Here is a 25,863-nt window from a genome sequence, read left to right on the forward strand (position 1 = left end):
TGATTTAGTTGTCCTGGGAATGGTAGTGAGTGGGGTCTGCAGGTAAGTTCGGACTGGAGATTTTATTTAACCTAAGCCTTGAAGGGATTAGAAAATAATTGACCCTCGAATATGTTATAGTGCATATTATGGGTTGGTATCATTCTATGCACTATGTGCATGGTCACTTAATGCCTATACTAACCCTATGGGGTTGGTCCTACTGGAGAACTCATTTGGAGGTGCTAACAGAGGAGTGCAGCTTCTCATATGCAACTGACCTAAGAACCATCCTCCCCTATAGGGAAGGTCGAGTCCTCTCACACCAAGTATACGTGTTCTGGAGGGATGCACATGGAGCCGTGAGGGAAGAAGGGGACATCTGCCCAGCCATCCGGATCAGAAGAATCAACACTGGCAATCAATAGGGTGGCAGATTTTGTAGCCAGATCACTCTTACATCCCAGGTTGATCCTATCAGAATCATCAGTATACAAGTGAAGAAATTAAAGTGACAAAAGATTAAGAAACTCACCCAGGGACAGACAGCTTGCAACAGCGAGTCGTGCCGACTGGGTCCAGCACTAATGCTTTTCATTCCACATTTATGCTCATATCACCTGCTCTGCTAAGATGGGTTTTACAGGTCATGTTTCTTAGTCACAAGACGCTGCATCCCTTCTGTGCTCTCAGGGAGCACATTATTTTGTGGAAATATTAAAATATTTTGTGCAAATGATCAAGCTGAGCCAGTGAACTTGAGTTAAGAAATACAATAAGAAGAGGCCAGTGAGTAGTGGAGATTAAGGCTCAACTGTCCTGATCTGGAGAAGAACCTGAGGGCCCATGATGGCTGGAAAATAAACATGGGCTCAGGAATCTGAGGGACAGAGAAAGAGTTCAGAGAAGACAGTAGACCCATGAGAGGGCTAGTGACATCAGGAAAGAGAGGGGGGATGGTTTATCCCATTCCAGGTAACATGTATTCTTCTTATACAGCAGAGGAGTTGAGTATGTGTCTGTTTCTGTTTGGTTTCATCGTTGATTAGATCATTTGGGACTTACTGAGAGTTTTCAAGCAAAAGGGTGAAATGACCAGGTAGATGAAATAGCATGGTAAGTAAGACAGCAGAGGATATAACAGATTGAAACAAGAGAAACAAAGAACAAGCTAGTCATTATAGAAGCCTGTGGCTATAGTTGAGGTAAAAGTGTAGGTCATTAAGAATGGATTGGAAAATTATAAAGAAAAATGTGAATTCTTTCCTATGTTAATTTATTTTGTCACTCATTTACATATTTGTTTTTGTACTTCTTCATCAACACACATTTACTATTCTAACAGTAATATTTCTGGGAACACCAAGATGAACAAATCAGTCCTTTCCCTCAATAAGCTCATCGGCTAGTGAAGATGTGCAGAATAGATTATTCATAAGAGCAGCACACCCAAACTAAGAAGGTCTGGGGAACTTTTTAAAAGAAATGGCATTGAATTCGAGGTTAAGGGGTAGGATGTAAAGGCCTAAGATGTTGAAATTTGATGACCGTGAGTATGGTGCTGATAGCAAAATATATTGAGATGACAGGAGACTGATTCATCAAGAGCTACTTTCTAGGAATCTATTGTGGAAATTGGTTTAGATGATCTGCAACACTAGTAATCTATCTTTATTTTGTCTTTTGTTGCCCTACAAGATGCCCAAGGGAAATGTATTCCCAGATTTGGAGGCCTGATTAGTAAACACAATCATTATTAGGCTAAAATACAGAATACGTTTGGAAGACCTGTATCAGTTATGCAGAGTCAAATGGAGGACTTCTGGCAACCTTAAAGGCGAGCCTAAGTTCAAGCAGGTAAATGACATATTGACCTCTTATCCATTAATCCTATCCCCTAATGAAAAAATCTAATTTAGTGCACAGAAAAGTAAATGAGCATGAGGACTGGAACAAGAAGCCAGATAATTTTCTCCAATACCAAGAGCCTCTTGTCCCAACCCTTCTCAGGTTAGGGTACCTCCAAAACAGGACCATAGCCCTGGCTGTCTCATCTCACCATTTAGGTGGGAGTGTCCAATGGAAATAAAAGTGGAAAACAAAAGAGGTATAATGTAATGTTTTTGGCTCCTAGAGGAAAGATTAGACTTAAGAGAAACCAAAGAGATTAATAGAGATGAAATTTTATTTCAGCAGAAAACAACATTGCCCATTTCCCTTTGACAGGTCTTACCTTTCAAAAGTGTAACTTCCCAGTTTCAAAGAGTGATGTGCTTCTCCAAAGTAATCATTTTTAAATGAGTTTGGAAAATGTTACACACTTTTGCAAGATGCACATTAACATAGCAAAACACAAAAGAATCCCCAAAGTAAAGAAACTTATTAATTTATTTCTCCAAAATTATTTGATATTGAATCTTATTTATATTATCCATTAACATTTTACAGAAAACACTGGGAAATACTGACATAATTCCCTATCCTAGAGTAACATATATTGTTCCCAAAGATCTCTGAATCTTCTAAAGATTATATTATCTTCCCAAATATATGTTTCATGCTTTATAAATGGGGGGGGTGAATAAATATTATTTTCTCTGTGATGGACATTTCTTAGAGTACCGCCATGACAGTCATTGGGAGTAGGTCATTATGTCGTATCTCCCGAATTATACTGCACAGGTAGCTACTCTTTATAGCCCAGATAAACTAAAAATAAACTCAGTTCTCAGAAATTGAAAGAGGTCCCCACTGTTCTCAGGGCCAAGGGGACCTGTAAAGCTGTGATACTGGCGCTTGACTGCTTCACTCGTCACTGTCACAGGGACAAGGATAATTTGGGTTGTTTGCTGTATTCAAGTGAACATTAATTCTTTTAAACTCAGGAATTATCCCTCATCGCTTCCTCTGCTAATGTCCACCTTTCACAACTCACGCGCATGCACGCACTACTGTGTCTGTGCATGTTTGTTTAGCACCAATCTAACTCCGAAAAGAGAATTAAAGTTAATTTTACCCTGAGTTATAGGGGATGGTCATTATCTTGAATCATAAATGTAGAATCTGGTTTTTGGACGTAGTTGGCAGTGGAAAGACACATGCTTGGAGGTAACCCAGAGCATGATGATGAGAGCGCAATGAGGATGTATTTCCTGTAGCTGTCGCGTCAGCCTAGGTTTCCTGAGTAAAGTAAGCGCGGGGACCAAAAGCACATTCGAATGGGCAACATGAAAAACAAAGTAAAACAAGGTGTGGCCAGTGCTGGATTTCGGTTCAGGTGAAGGCCACGCAAGGTTCTGGAGCTGGCTGATGACCCGCCGCTTCTGTCACACCCGTGGTGGTTTGCCTACAGCTGACAAAGGGACGTGGCGTTTGTCCCAGACTGATAGAGGTGACAAAAAGGGATGGATGGTAGATTCCACAAGATGCAGATGTTCAGAAGAATTGAAGTAAAAATATTTTAATTTCAGGGTTATGATTATCTAAGATAAAAATTTTGAAGAAAGTGAAAATGTCATAAATTTAGAGCATGATGATGTTGTTTATTTAACAGTTTGCAGGAATTTTCTACCTGCATTTTGATTAAGATAGTCACGTCTGATACCTATAGCTTTGTTTTATGAGTACTAATATGATTGGATTTTAGTGTTTAGTTACGGCTTCTAAAAACCGTATGGGGAGTATCTTTCTAAAGGTCATCCTCTGAATTTGTAAAGCTCTGAAACCTTCAATACTGCTTTAGGGCTTTCTCCACATTTGTCCTCTAAACCTTCCCTGCTCATCCATTCGGAGTCATTTATACACACACACACGACACCAATTTGATTAATGATCTTCTCGTTCTTATTCTGCAGCTTCATGGACAACGTAAGATGATGACAGGGCTCTTGAGGTAGGCACGGGACATGCTAATTACACTTTTTTTAAAGCCAACAGAACATTTTCAGTTACAGAACTTTCTGGTATTCTCAATGTCTACTATTTTTAACACTTAATTTTTCAAAGTGTCCCAGCTGTGATGTTGGTGAAATAATGATGATCAGAGCCATTGTCTTCGTTGGCCCGGAGTCCGACATCAAATCCGTGTATGAGCCTCTGGGCGGGAATGTGGTCAGAGCATTTACTATCACTCAAGAAAGGTCGTTATCTGAAAAACTAAATAATGTGTATTGACAGTGTCTATTTTTCTCATTACTAGATTCAATTTTGTCAAGAAATCATACTCATCTTTGTTGGTTTTTGACAATAATCCTGATCATACTATAGTCTTGAAGAACTTCACATCTGAATAGAGTTTTCAATAGCTTATCAGCTATTTCCACAGAAACCTTATACGTCAGTATAATTATCTGTCATTTTATGGTGAGCTTATTAGAAAAATTCTCCAAAGTAGCATTACCCTCAGAGTAGCACTGTTATTTTAAGATTCATTTTGGTAGTAATAGCAGAATCTGTGTTTAATATTACATCCTCAGGCATACTGTACTTAACACATCTCATTGCCTGATACTTTTTTCATTTGATTGGCATAATAATGCAAATGGAAAACAATGAAGACTAAAAGATAAATATATGAAATTCAACATTAACTGTAAGTCCATAAAGAAAATTAGGAAAGAGAGGCTGTGAAAATATGGTCAATCTGAATCATTTTAGCTAGAAATTATTCATAGTTCAGTTATATTGTCAAAATATATAGGAAGGTAACTATTTGTTAAATCTGCATTACATAAATTAGTATGAAATAATTAACAGTATTATGAAAGATGCACTGAAAACCTTTGTATTTTGTGCAAATACATACTTTGTGTAAATTTACAATTTATATATTCTTCCCATTCTTACACAGTCATCAACATGAGCAGGGGCTAGTTGGTTTGGCCTCCCATTTTTTTCCCCCAAGTACCATCCACTCTGAAAATGTGTGTACGACATATACATGATACTTTTTTCAGTATGATGAATACCTATATTTATACAAAGTTTTACTTTACACAAAGTCTAATACTGTGACATTATCTGTAGGTGTATGATCATTAAGGTAATATACAATCTGACCAACATCTTTACTGCTGCTAAACAAATTCACGTGAATAAATCTTTTTCTGTTCATATAACTTTCCCCAATCAAAAAAATTTGGAAAACCCATCTATTTTCTTGCCTGAAAGTAATTTCCAATATTCTCAGTAGAGAACTACATATACCCTTTCTCTATAAGTAATACAATTATTTTTCTAGTTTTCTAACTTTTACAATTTTTCATTACTGGAACCCTCCCTCTTTTTTTTTTTTTTTTTTTTTTAATTACTGAACCCTTGCCAAGAATAGTTCAGGCCTGGGTCTTTGGAAGAATTCCTACCAAGAGGTGCCACTGGAAAAGCACACATTTCTTGGCCCACCTCTGGCCTAGAACTGACTGGGCCAGAATCCATTACAGGGGGAAAGAAAGAATGGTTTTCTATGTACTGAATGTCTCAGCAAAATTAAAATGTGAAAAAAAACAACAACAAGTAATTAATGATCTTCACTGTAATTTATAGTCAGTCTTATCTTACTATCTGTTATCATTTGTCTTCTACTTCAATATTTTTGCTACGTCTGAAGGAAAACCATTTTGAACCAAATTATCTGGATGTTATTTTCCATCGTTGCTGTGGGTGGGTAGACAGATAATTATCCAAGGTCACTGTATTTGATTTATAAAGTGCAGGGAGAATGCTCAGACTGTTTTTCTCATTTTGTGTTTTGAGAATTCAATGCGCTAATATATGTTAAAGTTCTAGACAAGGGGTGAAATAGGCAAGGTATTATTTTAATAGCATTGACTTCAGCAGCAGTACTTGTCTGTAACTACATCAGTCAAGGTGATGGCCGCCAAGTACACAATGTGGTAGCGGGAAAGGGATACGGTTAATAGCATAGAAATTACATAAAAATACAAAAAAGTGATACAACAGCCCATTATTAACACGTAGTAGACTTGTTGCCTCAAACAAGTAATGAAAGTGAGTCTATATTTAAAGGAAGTTGAATAAATTTAAATTGATCAGTGTATGATGGGAGGAGTTTAGAAAATTTTATATCTGATTTTGGAAATAAGACAAAATAAATGTTGGGGCACCTGGGTGGCTCAGTTGTTAAGCAACTGCCTTCCGCTCCGGTCATGATCCCAGGGTTCTGGGGTCAAGCCCCGCATCGGGCTTCCTGCTCAGAGGGGGAGCCTGCTTCTCCCTCTCCCACTCCCCCTGCTTGTGTTCCCTCCCTCTCTGTGTCTCTCTCTGTCAAATAAAGAAATAAAAGCTTAAAAAAAAAAACCCCATAAGTATGTGATCTTACCTAAAATTAAATGTTGTTATACAATCAAAGTAGTGATTATAATTTTGACTAGAACAGCACAGACTCTTTTTTTCGTTTTTTAGCTAAACACTGCTACATCTTCTGGATACTCAGACTGTTGAGCAACTCTATGTCTATGGTAAGTTAATATGAGACAAGTATTCTGTTTTCCAAATGGTGTGATTTTTAAAAAAATTCATACAGAAAGAAAGAGGAATTATTTTTGCCTTTATAGAAATACATACTCATAGCCATCATGGAATTTCATCACTATACTTCAGGTAATACCATAGAGGCTGCTCCTTCACGAAGAGTAACAACCTTGGTAACATCCGGACAGGAAACTAATCAGTAGCTGCTGGTCATCAAGTTTGAATCATCCTTGTCATTAACTGTGCTTAACCCCACGGCTCCACGATGAGGGTGTAAAATGAAGTACAAGTCATAGCTCTTTTCCTCAATATGCAGCTTGGATGTAAGCATATCTAGATTTAGAAGAACTGATCAAGACTTATGCTAACAATGACACAGGATCTTCTTGGTTTGAGGCTTATTCTCTGTTGCACACCCCAAAGCAAAGATGGATAAAGAAAACCCGAACACATCTAAAAGACCTACCAGCTCCCCAAATACCCTGGCTATCTCTGTGAGCCAGTAATAGAACCAGACACGCAAAGGAGTAAGTGAGGCTGAGGGTCTGGGTCTGGAAGCCGGCAGAAGTATATTCATGGTCTGGCCCCTTTGGGATAACAGACATCAAAATGTTTAACAAAACATGAGAATTGGTAGGGATCGAAAGCAGGCACACTGCTTCACAGCTTAGGTGTAAGGCAGCTGGCAGCACTCCACTCATAAAATAAGTCAAAACATGTGAGTCATCGGTTTTTGTTTGAGATTTTATTTCTAAGTAATCTCTATATCCAGCACGGGCTCGAACCCACAACCCCTCACATGCTCTACTGACTGAGCCAGCCAGGAGCCCCAACGTTCTAGTCGTTTATCTTCTGCCTGGGATTCTGCTGGCTGGTGTGATAGACTAGAAAAGGACCATCAGCCCTTAGTCCGTACCTTGAGCCAAGCACCGCCCTGAAGACTGAATCCACAATATGTTTAATATTCCCCTGGGGCAGGAACCCATAAAGCATCATCATCAGATCTGGTTGTGAACGACAGTGACTCAGGGATAATTAGAGACAATTAGGAAAAAATATCCACTATGCAAAAAAGCAATGTAGAGTGAGGGTGGGAAAGAAAACAATATTCAATTTATTTCCACTGAAAAATCAAATCACATTTTTATATGTTAATCGAAATACACATGAAACTACAGATGAAAATATAAAGACTGAAAAGCCAGGATGAGTAATGAAAGCATGCTGGACTTGCGGTATTCAGGAGGAGGATAAAGATAATGATTACTTTAAGGCTCTGACAGAAAAATTTATAGTTAAGAATGTACGTCAAAAACATAAAAGCAACTGTAGAAAGAATGGCTTCCAAATATCACAGGGGAAAGGGAAAATAAAAAAACTATTATCAGCTCAATAGTAGACAAGAAAGTAGAAAAAATAATTAAAAGAGGAGGATGTTAATCATACAAATCATAAAACAAGGTTAAGATAATTAAGCATACATACACAAGTAATCACTTGAGTGTAACTGTGTTTCACGTACCTACAAAGTTAGAAATGAGTGGATTTGAAAAAACTAAATAAAGTCCTGTAATATGCTTCTTACAAAGCACAAGAGTAAAACAAAATCATACAAAAATATAAAATTAAAGGAATAGAAAATAAATACCCGTTATCTAATAACCAAAAGAGAACTGGTGATTAGGTATGGAGTCTGGAAATAGATACCCGTGTATATGGTAGCTTGATATAATAATAACAATACTAACAATATAATGAAGATGATGGTAATGAGTGATGACAACGGTAGTCGTGAACGTCATGGTGTGCACAGCACGTGCAGGCCTGATAAATGCTTCATGTGCTGGAGCTGATGTAGTTCTCATGACAACCATGAGGACTTTACAAACTTTAGCTGGTTTTCAATGAGCACCTTTGTTTTTAGACCTTTACTATTTAAAGCGCAATAAGAAAGCTTGATGGCCTGTAGGAAACTGGCCCATGAACGTGAACAGAAAGTACACACCTGAGAGGAAAATCACGAAGCTGATAACCCTGTGAAGAGGAGTCCATTTCTCCACCAACCAAAACAACACCTACTGCTTCGTGCTCATCTGTTTGGCGAGAAATACGAAGTCTGGAAACACAACAGTTGGCGAGGATGGAAAGAAACAACGTCGCAGGAGAAGAAACGGTCGCGTGGCTCTGGCAAGACCACAGGCCACATCTACCTTACACCCTACCACGCAGTTCCATTTCCCAGAACACATCCTAAAGAAACGCTTCCCATACACAAACAGGGAAACACACAAAATTTCTCACAAATCAATGCTTTTATTTGGAAATTATTAGAATTAATTTGATGTAGATAAATCTCAAAGGCATAATATCGCTATGGGAAAAGAATGAAGTAAATAGACATCAAGTTGAATGCCATTTACAAAAGTATAAACATATGCAAATTTATGCTGAGTATTATTTTAGAATCCCTATGTAATAAAAGTATAACATCATGAATTGCAATAATGAAACAGAAATTCAAGTTACTGAATACTTCTGGGGAAAGGAGGAGAGAATCCAAGAGAGTTGTGCAGAGATCTTCAACTTTATCTGTAATGCTCCACTTTAAAAAAAAAAAATATGAAGCAAAGACATGAAAACATTAAATTATGCTAAAGCTGACCAGTGGCAACACAGATGTCTGTTACATGCTTCTGCATATCTTAGTTCCCATTTGGAGTATTTCACAAACCTTATGAAGTACTTTGGTATAAAAATACGGTACAGGGGCACCTGGGTGGCTCAGTGGGTTAAGGCCTCTGCCGTTAGCTCATGTCATGATCTCAGGGACCTGGGATCAAGCCCCACATCGGGCTCTCTGCTCAGCGGGAAGCCTGCTTCCCCCTCTCTCTCTGCCTGCCTCTCTGCCTACTTGTGATCTCTGTCTGTCAAATAAATAAATAAAATCTTTAAATAAATATGGTAAAAATACTATTTGATAATATGTAATGAATCTAATAATATGATATTTTGAATATAACAAAGAGACATTATTATTATATTTATAATTTATAATACTTATATTTATAACATGCTCAAATGCATTTCATTTCTTCCAGCTGTCTCAGTATTATTCTTTGTGATTACCATGTTTCATAACATATGGTTAGAATTCAAAATACATTTGTAGAGTAAAACAATGAGTAAATATTAAAATATCTCCATATACAGAGTGTGTAATGACCATCAGAAGGACTGCAGTGAGTAAAAAGAAACACAAATACAGAAACTTGGTATGTATTGATAAAACATGCTTGAAAAGATTCTACCTTTTTAGCGCTTTTCTTAGATATAATATACTTCAAAAGTCCTTGGAAGCGTTTACATATTTTAAAAGTGCAACAAATTATTTTAGATTGAATTTAAGATGATCACTGTAAATGTAATTAATTTTGAAAGGTGTGTTGGAGAGCAGCCTCAGCACACACGTTTTCAGAAGTTAGCTCAGTAACGCGCGGACCTTTCATTTAAAGCTGGAAGCAAATGAGAAACTGTTTAATTCCACCTAGGAAGCGAGCTCATTCGGAATCAACGCAGTCCCAGGGCGCCTGGGGGACTCAGTCGCTAAGCCTCTGCCCTTGGCTCAGGTCAGGATCCCTGTGTCCTGGGATTGAGCCCCTGCTGAGCTCCCTGCTGGGCGGGAAGCCTGCTTCTCCCTCTCCCACTCCCCCTGCTGCGTTCCCTCTCTTGCTGTGTCTCTCTGTCAAATAAGTAAATAAAATATTAAAAAAAAAAGGACTTAACACAGTGTAAATACCTGCTGTTATAAATAAAAATCCAATAGAGAAGTTTCGAGAACATAATTCAACCAAAACGATAACCTAAACCATATTAATTATGCAATGAAACTAATTTTAAAATTTCAAAATTTTACTAAAATTAGGGTATTTTCATATTATGACAGTGCCTGGGAAACAGCTAAATATAGTAAGTTCTAATTATTGGCTTGATTTATATACAGTAAGTGTTTTTCTCCTTCCCCTTCAGATTAGCCTAAAAAGGAATCTATTTTACTTTGGCCATAATTTAATGTTATCATTATGGTCCTTTGACTTATAGTTGACCTGATGCTGAAGCAGGAATTTTACTGTGAGCAAAAGCATCAAGTGTCATAAAGGGGAATGTTGCTCTTAGTGCACAGTCAACTTGGAGATGCTGTTCTCGTCTAGGTATGGATGGGTCGTGGGAGAGAGGAGATGGTGGCTGACGTTACCCGCAGGGATCCGAAAGTGGTATAATGTGAAGGGACTGGGAAAAGACATTAACTGTAGTTTTTGTCATTTGTAAGAAAACACAATTAGATCATGACTAATTTCAAAATGGATGTAAAGTGACTCACAATACTAAATTATATAAATGACAGGAGTTGACAAAATGGCAAACTGGCAAGTCTACTGGTTTTCTCCCTCAGACTAAAACTGGACTGGCCCACGACAGAGGAAAAAGCGTCTGCGTCTGAGGACTACAAGACTGTAGGCAGCCCCTCGGGATACAGAAGGTGTCTGGTCTGGGAGCTCAAGCTAGGGGAGTCCTGGGTGTCACAATTCACAAACAGGTTAGGGAAAGCTTTTCAAGTCTGCCCTTTTCTCTCAACAGCACAGTCCTGGGCAGGGTATAGTCTTTCAGTGGACACTATGAGACAAAATAAATAAAAACAGGGGCGCCTGGGTGGCCCAGTCGTTAAGCGTCTGCCTTTGGCTCAGGTATGATAGTCCTGGGCTCGAGTCCCACGTAGAGCCCCGCTTTGGGCTCCCTGCTTGGTGGAAAGCCTGCTTCTCCTTCTCCCTCTCCCACTCTCTCTGCTTGTGTTCTCTCTCTCACTGTGTCTCTCTTCGTTAAATAAATAAATAAAATCTAAAAAAAAACCCATACATACATACATACATCCTGACCTACTTATAAATTAATAAAAAATAAAATTAAAGTTAAAATTAAAAAGTGATAATCCAGCACCACAAGAACTAGAGGGTTACTAATATTTAAAAGAAGCCAAATAAATTTCTTGATATTGATAATACGGATTAGGTAAAAGTAATTAAAAAAAATGAAAACTACGTGGTAAAAGACCATTTTACTTCCAAAGAGAATTGAATTATAGCGGAACTTGTTGGAAGGGCTATTTTTATTTTTAAAACTAAGAGAGCATTTTCACTGCCAAGTTCCTTGGGCAGATTTTCAATGTATTGCAATATAAAAAGTGGAAAAGCTGGTTTTGACATAATTTTTTAAAAGATATGCCATTACCACTTTATCACCTCGTTGTTCACGAACAACCACAAATATTTGACCTCTCCTCCCCCAGCTTCCCTTTTTTTTATGGTAAGGGGTGTTTCCTAGTGAACATTTTAGGATGAATTACAGCAAAATATCCCAAAATGGTAGCATTACTTAATATATCAGAAGGAGTATTTTAATATTAACTTAAACTTTGACAAATTCTTTTCAAAACTTATGATTTAATCTTTATTTCATTCATACTAAATTGTTCTTTCTGGTAATAATTAGCCAACTGTTTAATTAGTTTTTTATACTGACTCTTTTTTTTTTTAATAATAAATCAAACTACCAACATACAAATGGACACAAGCTTTGTCTACTTGATACAGGGTATTAATGTAAAAATAGTCTGTAAATTATTAAGATATTATAAAAGCACAGGTGGGGCTAATTCATGCACTATGGCCTATAAGAAGGGAATGTCATCTGGACCTTCTGAGTCTGGGTCTTAAAGTCGCATGATACAGGCTCTGTTGATGAGTTAGTAGCTCACGCTCTATTTTAAGACTGTACATGGTAGAACACAGAATCTATTTGTGGAATCACGGCAAGATCAATGAGCATAGTGGAGAGCTGATTCTATTTTGAGCTGTTTTCTTGATGAGATACCATGGTTAGACACAGTACTGGCATAATTGTGTCTACAATCTGTATGCTTCTTACAGAAAATATTAAATTGAGTGATTCTTTTTTTTTTTTTTTGAGAAAGAAGCCTAATATGATATTAAGGTGATATTCAACATGTAGAATAGGGGGATAAGGACTTATTTTCATAAAAATAAAGTAGACTATATTTTGAGATTATTTTAACATTTCTAGACTAAATAGTTTAGGACAACTGAATTTGCCTTTCAAAAAAAGATAAAGCCAAACAAACAACTATAATGGCAAGAATTGCCTGATTTGGCTTTCTCAATCTAAGGAGATTATGCATTTTATAGTAGATACAATATAGGAATCCCAGAATTATAATGATTTCAGAAAGATAGTCCCAAAACTATCAGTTTGAATAAAATATTTCACCTAATTGCAAATGCAACAGTTTTAACTGTGAGCTGGAGGCTTTTCAAGCAGAATACTGGCCCTGGAACCTGAACCCAGAGACTCTCTAAAAGTTGTTATGACAGAATTTATTTCAACTATTTTGAATTGCTTACAAAAATTCCAACAATTATTTTTAAGTCACCATATTCAGTTTCATAATATTCTCTTTTCTTCCTGATATTTAAATTTATTTCACAGAGGTTTAAGCAAGATGAAATTTAGGGAAACATGGAGACATCTGGGAATTAACCGTATCATGTGGAAGTATCTAATTCTTCAACTCTAAACTAGGCAAATTTGAGATCTTCAGTTAATCTATTAAAGGATGCTGTCTTCTCCAAAGTAAAAGAAGAAAAGGTAACAAAAATAGACTGTATGCTTTCTAAATCTCTCCCTGGGTTGACTCCTTCTGGATGATTTACACCATGTGACATCAACTTGCCTTGTTAGAAAGAGAGGATGTGTGAGAAGAATCTGTTGGTTTTATTAAGAGACTTTGTGCGTTTCAGCTGTGGCCACAGGAAGATGATGGTGTCTCCATGACAACCTCTGTTTTAGGCATAGAAGATATTAAGAATATTTTACATAAGATCCGGTCAACTGTGAAAGCCTACCCTGGGCTGTCGGCTTGTAAACCAGTCACTCCTGTGAGCGAGGTAGCCAAGGCCCTGGGGTGAGACACTGCCTGGCTTTCTTGACTCAACTACTGAATGTTTAAAACTAATGTATTTCTGAGAGTATTCTAGGGATAACCTACCCGTTCTCCTCATGAGTTTTCCTTTCAAGGCAGTTAGTAGGAGTTAACCCTCAGCTCCATAGATTCCAAAATATACGGGAGTCGATGTGGGACACTTAGGGTAACCAAGACTCCACAAGGAAGACCGTTTCACTGCCGGAAACCACGGAACGTTTGCAGGTTCAAAGAGACAGGCACGTGCTCCGGCTCATGCTCTGGCTCCAGCGGCAGGAAACTTAATGACATAGTTTAACCCCCACAGAGGGCTCAACTTCTGGCTCCATTTCTGCTGTGAGTCAAGGATATGACACAGCAACACTCCCAGGGTTTCTGACTTGGAAAGGGAAGGACAAATAACTTAAAAGTATACTGTCCTCCCTGGGACCCTGTACGGACTCTATCTTTCGAAATAGCTACTTCTAATTTATTTGGCTACTTTTCCATGTCCTGTGGCTCCTGCTCTAAATCATCCTTCTTCAAGAGGGGATGAACCCAGACACCCCCATCCTCCACTTCCACGCATTAGGACATGTGGGAAGTAAGGTGAGACCTGAGATTAGCAGATTTCAGAGCGAGTCCCTCCTTTTGCTTCTTACCTACAGGCACAGAGACCCCCTCGCTCCGTATTTCTATTTCACTTCAGCAGAGTTTCTAGCGTCCAAAGCTGTGCTGGTTTGGTCTGAGGGTGAAGAAGCAGAAGCAGGGTCACAACCAAATCGCTTTTCAAATGAGATATTGGAGGATCTATGTCCATCCTTTCCTCATCTAATAATGTAACCCTTGTCTCCCCTGATAAAGATGCGGTGCATTTTATTTTTAATCTGAAAGGATTCTTAATTCAAGACTGACTAGTGTCATAGGGAAAGTACTTTCAGAATCTATGGCTGTATTCTTTGATTCATCTACTTCTAGCTGTGACATTGATTGATGTTTATAAAATTCCTAAGCCTCTACTAGCAACTATGATTATTATCTTAGAGCACACAATCAAAGAAGTGTGGGTGAAATTATGTAGGAAGGAAAAAAATTCTTGACTTTTTTAAAAAAAAATGTGTTAATAATAGCAATTATAAATTCAAAAGAAACATTTGAGCAAATAGAATTCCTTATCTGATGTTTTTAAACCAAAAGTTTGTCTCAGTTATTTATTTTTGCTTGTTAGTTTGCCAAGTTGGTTTCATGGATATACTTTACTTAGTACAATAATAGATCATTTTTTGACCGACTCTGATTATTATTCCACATGGTAAGAGCTGTGAAGCTATAATCTAGTACTAAGTCTCTAGTTATGTTATATTTTTAGAAGTTCTGAGATACAGCATTTAGCATTAACTGAACATCAATCACTTTAAAAGTTGACAGTCATGTTAATGGTAATCTTAATAGAGTTCGTCCTTTTAAAGACACACTCATGATCATACACTTTCCAGATGTTAAAAACACAGCTCTCAGATAAATATATTGACAAGGGAATTCCAACAGCCATAAAAATGTAAGGCATTGATTATCACCCAAACAGACTAAATTCTGCACTCGGTTAGGTCATCTGTTTTCCTGTTCAGTCATTCCAGAGTTTGAAGCCAAGTGGCTGAGTAACATTGCAACACAGCCGTACAGTTATAGTCATGAGAACATTCCTGAGACAATTCAGTAAAAATCTATTTGTAGAAATTGTAACAAAGCGTAATTATACTAAATTTTTAAAAAGGTAGATGTAAACTTAAGGTTTTCTGTTCACTTTGAGACTGCTGTGATGACAAGTGCTCCGTAGCTCCAGTCCTCTGGTTAGGGGCTGGTACTCAAGGTTTATAACCGGGGTCTGTTTGTTAGTTAAGACCATATTTGAGATACAGTCATGTTTCAAACTCTCTGCATCCCAAGTCCTCAATTAAAGATACTGGGGTGGGACGCCTGGGTGGCTCAGTTGGTTGGACGACTGCCTTCGGCTCAGGTCATGATCCCGGTGTTCCGAGATCAAGTCCCGCATCGGGATACCAGCTCCACGGGGAGTCTGCTTCTCTCTCTGACCTTCTCCTCACTCATGCTCTCTCTCACTGTCTCTCTCTCAAATAAATAAATAAAATCTTAAAAAAAAAAAAAGATACTGGGGTAATGCTAGAGAGTCCTTTGATGACCTGGAAAAGCTATGAACTATCTTCCTCCTGCTGATGTTCCAGATCATCCCGCAATGGTCAAACAATTCTGCACTTGAAAGAGAAAAATACCCAATTCCTTTCAAGGAAGAAACATTTTTCCCATCTCCATCTCCACTTTCCTGATTCCAAGGACTCTGATTAGCTCTGGAAAGGGAGAGAAGAGCTATCTTAGATTATCATCCTCTGGTACTTTTCTAAAGAGTTAATACCACATGGTAAATTCCAGACCCTATAAACCGACAACCCCGAAAACTGGAGCTAACCCAGAGTTCCACAGTTTGGAGTGTGGAGGGCACTCGGATGGCTGGTGGTGTTACTTTTACAAAATGCCTGGTGAAAGAACCAGAGTAACAAAGCAGGAGGACGTGAGTGTCAGACTACCAGGGTTTTCAAGTATATTAGATTACAAAACAATCCATGTTATTTGTGCTGACCCAGAAAGAGGGGGAAAAAACCCACAAATGTGGACACAAAAGATATATTATAAACTAGAAACATGCAAAACTACAGATGATACAGACACACTGCGGGGAGGGGGGCCAGAGAGGCAAGTGCTGTTGGACTAAGGGAATTAATGGAGAACAGACATGGAGAGGAGGCAGGCAGTACGTACAGGATACACTTTACAGGCACTTTTCTTGGAATTTTTATTCAAATTCCAGTTAGTTAACAAAAAGTGCAGTATTGGTCTTAGGATATAGGCACTTATATAAGCCTGAATTGCACATCCCTTTATTGCGAACTGTGTATACTTTCTATAGGACACCAATGATATATGTTCCCAGATTTTATGGCCTTGGTAGATTTCCAGGCTTTGAGTCCTGGCATGGTCACTCACTAGTTACGTAACCCCTTGTCAAGAATCTTAAATAGTTCTATATAGAAACTTAAGACATACACTTTCCTTATCTATGAAATGGACCAAATAGTAACGTGATTTATGCATAATTATAAGTGTTAAGTGAACCATTGATACAGGTAAAACAGTGCCTAGCTCATCAAAAGTCCCCAATAAGTTACTGCTATTATGTTCACTACTGATGCTAAAAGACGTACATGTTAGGGAGAATGATGGATACTCATTGATAGATCATGAAAAACAAAACACAAAAAAACTGACTGACTTAACTCAGGATACTTGCTCTAAACAAGGAGCTGCGTCAGACAAAAGTCTGGAGCTCCTGGGGAAGTGTTGAGTCGATGCCAAGAAAGTGCTAACAAATGCTCCGTCCAGCTCCTGTGATGCAGAAATCAACTTTATCCTTGGTAATTTTAGCAAAATTTAATCTAAATCAAACTGAAAAAAGAAAAAAACTAACCCCCCTTTTGCCACTAAAGTATAGTAAGATGCTCCACGATTGTACTCCAAATCCGTGACAAGCTGGAGGTCGGAGTGGAAAGAGCCCTGAGGTGTTATTTGGAGAACTGGGGTCCACCTTTGCCTCCGTCACTGGCTAATCGTTAAAACCCCGCAAGTCACCTAATTTTTCTAATCGTTGGTTTCTCATTCTAAAATGGTTATCGTATTTCACCTTTTCTCCTTGGCAGAGTTGTATTTATGAAAAGACATAACATATAAGAAATATTTTGTAAGATAGGTAACGTTATATAAAATAAAGAAATACTGTTCTAAACATTAGGTTTTTTGCCATGTCTGGTCTAAGAATTGGCCTGAAATGGATATTTTTAAGAGCTTACTGCATTAATATTTAGAGCTTGTCAAGGTTTTATTGCCTATAAGCTCTTGGAGATATTTGCTTCCATAAATGAACTCCACGTGTAAGTTACTAAATTTATTGTGTAGTTCTTAGTCTTATTTCATATTTTGTAATTATTCAAGTACTCTTGAAAAGTACGCTCTCTATCTCCTCTTTACAGCTGATTTTAGTACCTATTTGTGCCCCTTGATTGCTTTGTTCTTTCTGTTGGGTTTGAAATATTGGCACGATGGGAAAGGCTAGAGGTGGGGTGTGTTCCATAAGGGATTTTCCATAACTCAGAGCTCAAGAACGGAATCAATGTCGTCGTCTAACCGAAGGTCAGTCTGAAGCGATTCAAGGAAGGTAATGAGCCATCTTAGACTGCTTTTCAAATACAGATTACGTAGTTTGAGAAAGCTATATCATTCCTATTAAATCATAATTCTGTTATTTCAAATATTAATTTTAGAAAATTATTGCTTTTTGATCCTTCTGGGCATTAAACATATTTCATTGTATTAATTTAAAGGATTATTTTTAGAATTGCTACTGTCAGCTGTTAAAATGGTTTAAGCCTTTTGTGTATGGTCACAGACTCCCCATTGCCTCAACACCTATCCCAATGAGTTCAGATGCAGGTAAGGTATAAATCTTCAATATTATGCAGTTATTTTAAAACATTAGAAATTTTTGTTTCCATATGACAACCACCACTCTACATTAGCTTACTTCAAGGACATTAATACTAGAATTTATTTTTATTGTGTACTTAAACTCTATTCTGTAGAAGGTATTGTACTTCATGAATGTGGATATTAAATTTCATAGGAAATCGTTCATGCTTTTATGGTTAAGGGTTTTAGAATTGGGCACAGATATGAGACATTTTCAAGATATGGGACGTGAGTGGTAGCTAAGGACTGAGGAGTGTCTGACAAACATCTAGGGAGAAGACATTATTTTCATCCCTGGTCAGCAAGGGCGCCTTGACCGGTGGGTGAAGCCTGTGCCTTGGGCTCAGGCCATGACCCGGGTTCCTGGGACCAAGCCCCAGGCTGGGTCCCTGCTCCCCGGGGAGCCTGCTTCTCCCTTGCCTCTGCACCCTCCTCCAACCCACTAGTGTTCTCTCAAATCAGTAAGGTCTTAAGAAGAATCCCAGACAGAAATCGAGCTCATGCAGACCGCAGACACATGACTGGGACATTTCCAGGCCGAAATCCCAGTGCAAAGTGCGTTCCCGGCCTGGGCCTCTCCTGACAGACCCGCAGAGGCGGGGGTAGGAGCGCGGGTGGGACCCACCGACGGCCGGCGGCCGGACGCGGCCTGCAGGGATGTTCCGTCTGTCCTGCTTGAGAATCGCTGCCCGCGCTGAAATCAGGAAATGCGGGGCTTCTGGTGTCCTGAGAAACGGTGGAGATTTGGGGTCCAGCGACCCCACAGCAAGTACCAGGAGCTGAGACGCCGCTGCTTCCTCTAAGGGGAGGAATCGTGTCGTTTCCCCGACAGCTGTCACGTCCTCATTCCTGGACGGAGCTGGCCCCCCTGGCCGGTGTCGCAAGGTTGATGCTGTGCGGCGGTGTTTGACGTCTCTGTTTCAGAGTGCGTTCAAATTTGTAAAACTTACTGAAAATAACGTGTCCTGTGAAGAAAAGTATCTTGAAATCTTTTGGGTAGGGAGGTTAAAAATGAGATTTTCTTCAGGTATAATGAAGCTTGTATTTTAATGTATGTTGTGCTATCTCTACCGATCTCAGTCTCACTGTTAACTTCGGGAAATGTTTTCAGGATGGCCCCAATTCCAGATTTGAGGATTTATCTTCAGGTTTGAGCTAATATCTACCCAACTCCCTGTGGTGCATACTACTGATTGGCTGAATATGTGTCTAACGGGAAAATAATGGGTAAGCTAAGCCTTTACAATCCAGAATTTGGGTCATATAAAAGGATAATTGGGAGTTAATATTTCCAGTTTTTTTTGCTCCCTACCCCTAAAAAAGTACATGGCCATTTCTCTCTTATTTTTGAGCATTAGGAAATCAGGAAGAAATTTTGACCTGACCCTTTCCAGGATAACAAACTGTGGGAACTGATCTGTATCTGGCCAGTGCTGTCTCTTAACAGAGTCACACGGATTTCATGCCTGTCCTTTAAATGCGCACAGAAAAGAGCAGTGCAAGGTTCAGCTAACCCTAATGGATTGGTAACGGGATGTCAATTCCGCAGAAATGATTAATAAGGGCTGAACAGGTACAAATAATGTAATTGTATATAATCATATCTTGGAGCCAATAAGTAATTCTACTGCTGCCTTACAGATTTTAAAAAATAGAGTTTAAGCAAAAATGTTCTTTTCCTCAGTATTCTTTTTTTTTCCTTTAAAAATTATTTGTAGAGGATCAGATTTCTCTGTAATTAAAAATTCTCGTAGTTCATTTAAGGCAATGTTTTATAGCCGCCTCTTACAAACCAAATCTGCTTACTTGGAAAGCTAAGCTTTTTATCTTGCATATGAGTTTGATTCTTCTCAAGTTCAATGTATACTTAGATCACAAAAATTGTATTTGATATGTAATCCAAGGAACAGCTACTGAGAATAAACTGGGTAGTAGAAAAAAAATCATTATTCCCTTTAGTATTAGTAATTACCATTAGTATTACTATTACCATTAGTAATGGGTAATAATTATTACATATTACGTAGTAATATATAGTTAGTAAAAATATGTAATTAGTAACATGCTTAGCACTACACAATCATAATGCATTTTCAACCTATAATATTAACAGTCCTTTTGGACACTGCACTGGGAAAACTGGGTATTTAGGCTTAAGAAATAGAACTTTTGTGTGTGTGTGTGAAACTCAATGACAAATGTCACAGCCTACTCTCAAATGCTCCATAATTATGATAAATTATGTTTTTAATTTATTCATGAGATCATTGTTGGGATGTTCAGTGTAATCCGTGAAGATATTTAACTGCCTAAGGTTTTTTTTTTTTTTTAATGTCAACAAAGCCGTTATTTAATATTTCCTGCATGTCAGGTATTGGGATATTTAAATCAACACAACAGCCTTCTGAAGAAGCGCCATTAGTATCCCTATTATATAGATGAGGAAACTAAATCATGAAGTTAACTTACTTGCCGACGGCACACAGCAACTAGGAGAACAGGAGTCAGTTCCAGGCAGGCTCAGAACCCAGGCTCTCACCTCTGAACTGGTAGCGCAGACTAGAATGATCTCCTTACTCTTGAGCTAGTGCAGATGAGACCGACGTACTTCATCTTTCCCGGAAATACTCAAATTCCTGTTACGCTGACTGACTTTGCCAGGCCATTCCTAATGCTCTCCATTTTTATAGAGGCGTGTAAAACACTCATACCTTCCTTCTGATGTGCTCGCTGCTAAGGGTTAACAGGGAAGTCAGATTATTCTGGGGAAAGGTCACGGTTGAAAATACTAGCGACATCTTCTCCAGCTCTCAGTTGTGCTTAGTGCCAGAACTGGGGCACAGCAAGGGCAGGTCACCTGCCTGGGGCCAGACGAGCAGTGGTGGACATCAGATTCCATCCCTCTAGGGGTTGGTATATTCTTGTGAATTTAGATTAGACTCTGGAGGGTAGCAAGAGCCTGGGTTGTCTTTGACAGGAGGCTCTCCCTTCACTAAATCCCCCTAGCCCGCGCCCATGTCATCATTCCTGACATCTGAGATTGTGTGAACGAGGCTCAGTAGCCAGCCTGATAAATCCTGAACACACTGTCCGTTAGAACCAATCCCTTAGAACGGCCATGGTCAGACCATTCGAGACACCAGCATTTTCAGCCGGCAGAGCAGTCACCAGCCACACAAGTACACATTCTCCTCTTAACACTTCTCCCTCACAACACTATTCCCAAAATAACACAGGTGAACTCTGTGAAATTAAATACAGGACCAGGGAGAAGATGAAGGGATGATAACAGGAGAAGTAAAACCTGAATTGAAGACTGGACCTGGATCATCACTGAAATTCTCATCTTCTCTTGACTACAATAGTTTTGGACTGGACTCTCTGTTTAATAGAACTAACTTCAGTTTCCTCTTTGTCAACGAGGAGTAGGTATTGAGAGACAACCAGAATAAAGAGAGCTTCATGTTTGCATATATTTGAAAAGTAGTGACTTGGAATTGCTGTATCTTATGTTGGCAAGTGTGTGTGAAATGCATTTTATGTACGTACCTGCCTGCCTACCTACCTCTATCTATTTCTCTGACCACCTATGACTCTCTCTCCATGCACTATCCTGGATACCTGTGTCCAGTACCGGGGAAAGCCTGAATTGTCTACTGATAGGGAGTCACCGCCCATGTTACCAAATATTTTAATAAAGAAAAATAAGGCAGATAAACTTTATACATATCAGAACCTCATAAATGGCTACATGGACATCTACATTTCTGTATTAATTGAAATAGTACACGATTTTGTACTCTAAATGGCCATGGTTGAGTCACTTATACTCAGGTTCAGGTTCTTAAACTGGTTTATGGTGGGATATAATTATTTGAAAAATGATAGTAAATTTCATGCTTCAATTGCCTGGATACCCTTTGATTCCTACTGGAACATGTCTGACATAATCTTTTAAAATTCTGTTCACTAAATCAAAAGTATTTCTCTGACAGCGTGCAATATAGTATTTTTCTCTTATTTCTAAGACATCCTATGTAATAAGACAGAATAATATAAAATTAGCATTACGTATTCATTTTGATCTACAAAATGCTATATGGTTCTATATGATTCAATAAAATACCTATTAAAAGTTTATCCCCACTTTAAAATCCACAATAATGTCATAACTTATATGAAATTTCTCCTGATTACCCTGATTTGAACATAACATAGTTTAATAGGGGGAAGAACCAAGCTTCTTCAAACAGAGACTGAGTTAGGTGATGCCTGCGGTTGCTACAACATGTGATTGGTTATACTTTGGTTCAGATGTCCTGTAATATGGAGAGATGTGACTTCAGATTAGACTTAATTTATTAGATAAAAGGATTAGATTGATATAATAAATTATGTAATAAATCAAGACCTAAAAATGCAAACCATCTCAGAATAGTCTAATCACTTTGTCATAAGAATTACAAATACTGGTTCTCAAAAATGAAAGTAGGAAATATATTAATTTCCTTTAGGATTTTGTATGTATATATAAATACCTTTCCTCCCTCCCAAACAAGCATATAATGTATGGAATTCCAAAAGAGTGGCTTAAATTTATTTTAACCCTAGAAGATTTAGAGAGAAGGCTTGATTTTCATTAAGTTCAGTGTAATCAATAGGGTTTCGTTTCGGAATAAAAGCCCAAAAGATTGCTTGCATGAAGTTGTCATATTAAAAGGGCACATGATGATACATTTTTTGCCTTATTTTAAATAGTCAACATCCTTTCTTGCACACACATACTCACACTTACCAGAAGTCTTTGATTACCTATTAATATTAACAGGGAATAAAGAAAGGACAAATAAAGTCAATAAATAACTGTTCCGTTTATCAATTGCTGGGTAACAAACATGCCTGAAATGTAGTGGCTAAAACCAAAACAATATTTATTGTATTTACGAATCTTCAATATGAGCACCATTCTGTAGGAAAACCCCATTGCTGCTCTCTTCAGTGTCACTTGAGGCAGCTTGAAGGCTGAGGACCAGGGTCACTGGGGACAGTATTTAATCATACAGCTGGGAATCGGTGCTGCTATTCACTGGTACTTTAACTGGACCCTTGGCTAAAACATATGCACATTGTCTTTCCACGTAGCTTCCCGTGCTTACAAAATGGTGACTGGGGTCCAAGGAGGAACGTCATGAGAAGGTAAGACAGGAATGAACCTTTCTGAGCTCACACTCAAAGACACGGAAGTGCAGATCTCCCACGTTCTTTCGGTTGGAAGCAATGAATTAAGATCAACTGATAGGAGTGGAAACTTAGATTCCACTCTGACGGGAGAAGTATCAGAATTTATAGACTTTAGCCTTTTCTTAGCAGCAGTCCTGAGGTAGGGTGAAAAATGTGTATGTTGGGGTGTAATCTGATAGGTCTTAACATGTATGTACATCTCTGAAACTATCACTACGGTGAACATGAAAACATAGCTGTAAGCCCTGAAAGTTTTGTGCTCTTTGTAATTTCTCCCACCTAACCATCCTGACCCTTATGTGCAGATATTAATCTGTTTTCTGTCATATGGATTAGTCTGCATTCTCTAGAATTTCATACGTGGGGAGTCTTGTTTTGTTTTGTCGACTTGTTTCACTCAGTACAACTATGGCATTCTTGATACACGTATCAAGAGCTGATTATTTTTATTTCTGAATAGTATTTCACTGGCAAGATATGCCACAACTTATATATCTATCACCAACTGATGAAAATTTGTACTGATTCCATGTTTTTGGATATTATGAACAGTTCTACTATGAACATTCATGTACAAGTCTTTGTATGGACATATGTTATAATTTCTCACGGAGAAGTACTAAGGAGTGAAATGACTAGATCATACAATACGTCTACATATTTAGCTTTTTAAAAAGCTACTGAACTGTTTTCCAAAGCAGTTGCACCACTTCCACTTTCAGCTCTGATAGGTAAAGAGCTTGAAAGTTGTCCCTCCCCTCCTTAACAAGAAAATGCTAAGGGGGTGGGGATCAACCGTATTTGGACCCATCCATAGGAGAACAGAGGTTGCAGAGAAAGCCATCACTCCAAAATTTAGAGACAGAGATGAATTCAGAGAAATACACTATCCAAGATTTGTTTACATGGGGCAGATGAAACTCAACACAGAAGATCCTCTTGGTAGAACCACTGTCTTAACTAGTAATTTTGACAACTTGCTGGGGACTGGGTACAGAAAGAAAGAGAAAGATCTTAAAGGCTATAGTCATAGGAATCCCCCACATTTTCATGCACTTTCTGTCCAGGAAGTCCAGAGTGTTCTCATGGTGATGAATTGGGGCAAATATCCTGGACCTGGGAAGGAGAGGGGAGGAACAGTCATTGTGAAAACCACCGACATCCTTCTCTTTAATGAAGGGCTACATTTTGGAGGGAAGGATGTTACCAGAAGGCTTACCACAAAATTTTACTAAAGCTCATCCCAGCTGGTCGATCAAAATTCCGCCAAGTTCAACCTGCTATAGCCTATGTCCCACCTAGGGTGGGAGAGAAGATAATAGCGAAGAGGGTTTCAAGGAAATAGATTGAGAATGCTGCACCAGAGAAAGAAGTATGAGTACCTTGAACACACTTATCCGTAGACTTGCTACAGCTGAGAAAAGGACTGATGAACTTCAAGATAACTTAATAGAAACTTCCAAAACTGACACAGGGAAGAAAAAATTAAACAAATAAAAAAACGCGGAGGATCTAAGAACTGTGGGGTAATTTCAAAAGTTACAATACATGCATAATTGGAAGGTCAAATGGAGAAGAAAGAACAGATAAGAAGAGATATTTAAAATAATAATGGCTGAGAAAATTTTAAAATTAATGATAGACACCCAACTGTAGTTGTAGGAAGTTCAGAGAAAACCAGGTAGGTTAAATACCAAACTGAACCAAACAAAACCCCTCACAGTTAGGGATATTTTATTCAAACTTCAAAAACTGAAGGCAAAGAAAAAGTCTTAAAGAAAATCATCTCACCCATAGAAGAATAAAAATAACAATTGCACAAGACTTCTTATCACAATTGGAGCACAGGAGGAAAGTGGAGTAAAATATTTACAAAATGTTAGAAGAGAAAAAACCTTGCCAGCAGTAATTCTATGTCCAATGAAAGTATCCTTCAAAAGTGAAGGAGAAGGGGCCCCTGAGTGGCTCAGTTGGTTAAGCATCTGCCTTCGGCTCAGGACATGATCCAAGTGTTCCAGAATCAAGCCCCATGTTGGGCTCCCTCTGTCCCTCCTGCTGCTCATGCTTTCTCTCTCTCTCTCAAATAAATAAATAAAATCTTTACCACCCCCCTCAAAAAAGTGAAGGAGAAATATTTTCCCAGACACACATAGACTGAGGAAACGTATTATTAGCAGACCTTCCCCGAAAAAAATGTTTAAAAAAGTTCTTTGGACAGAAAAAGAAAATAACATAGGTCACACACCTGGATCCACATAAAGAAAGGGAGAGCATCAGAAGATGGATAACTAAAGACAAAATTGTTCATTTTTTTCTCAATCTTTGTGAACCTTAGGGAATGGGAAAAATAGAGAGAGAGAGAAAGAGAGAGAGAGAGGCAAACCATAAGGACTCTTATACAGAACAAACTGAGGGCTACTGGAGGGGAGTGGGTAGGAGGTGGGCTAGATGGGTGATGGGTGTTAAGGAGGGCACCTGTTGTGATGAGCAGCAGGTGTTGTATGGAAATGTCGAATCACTAAACTCTA

The sequence above is a fragment of the Lontra canadensis genome, unplaced genomic scaffold (genome assembly GCF_010015895.1).
Source record: "Lontra canadensis isolate GAN:19392208 unplaced genomic scaffold, GSC_riverotter_1.0 scaffold18, whole genome shotgun sequence".
Classification (NCBI taxonomy): Eukaryota; Metazoa; Chordata; class Mammalia; order Carnivora; family Mustelidae; genus Lontra; species Lontra canadensis.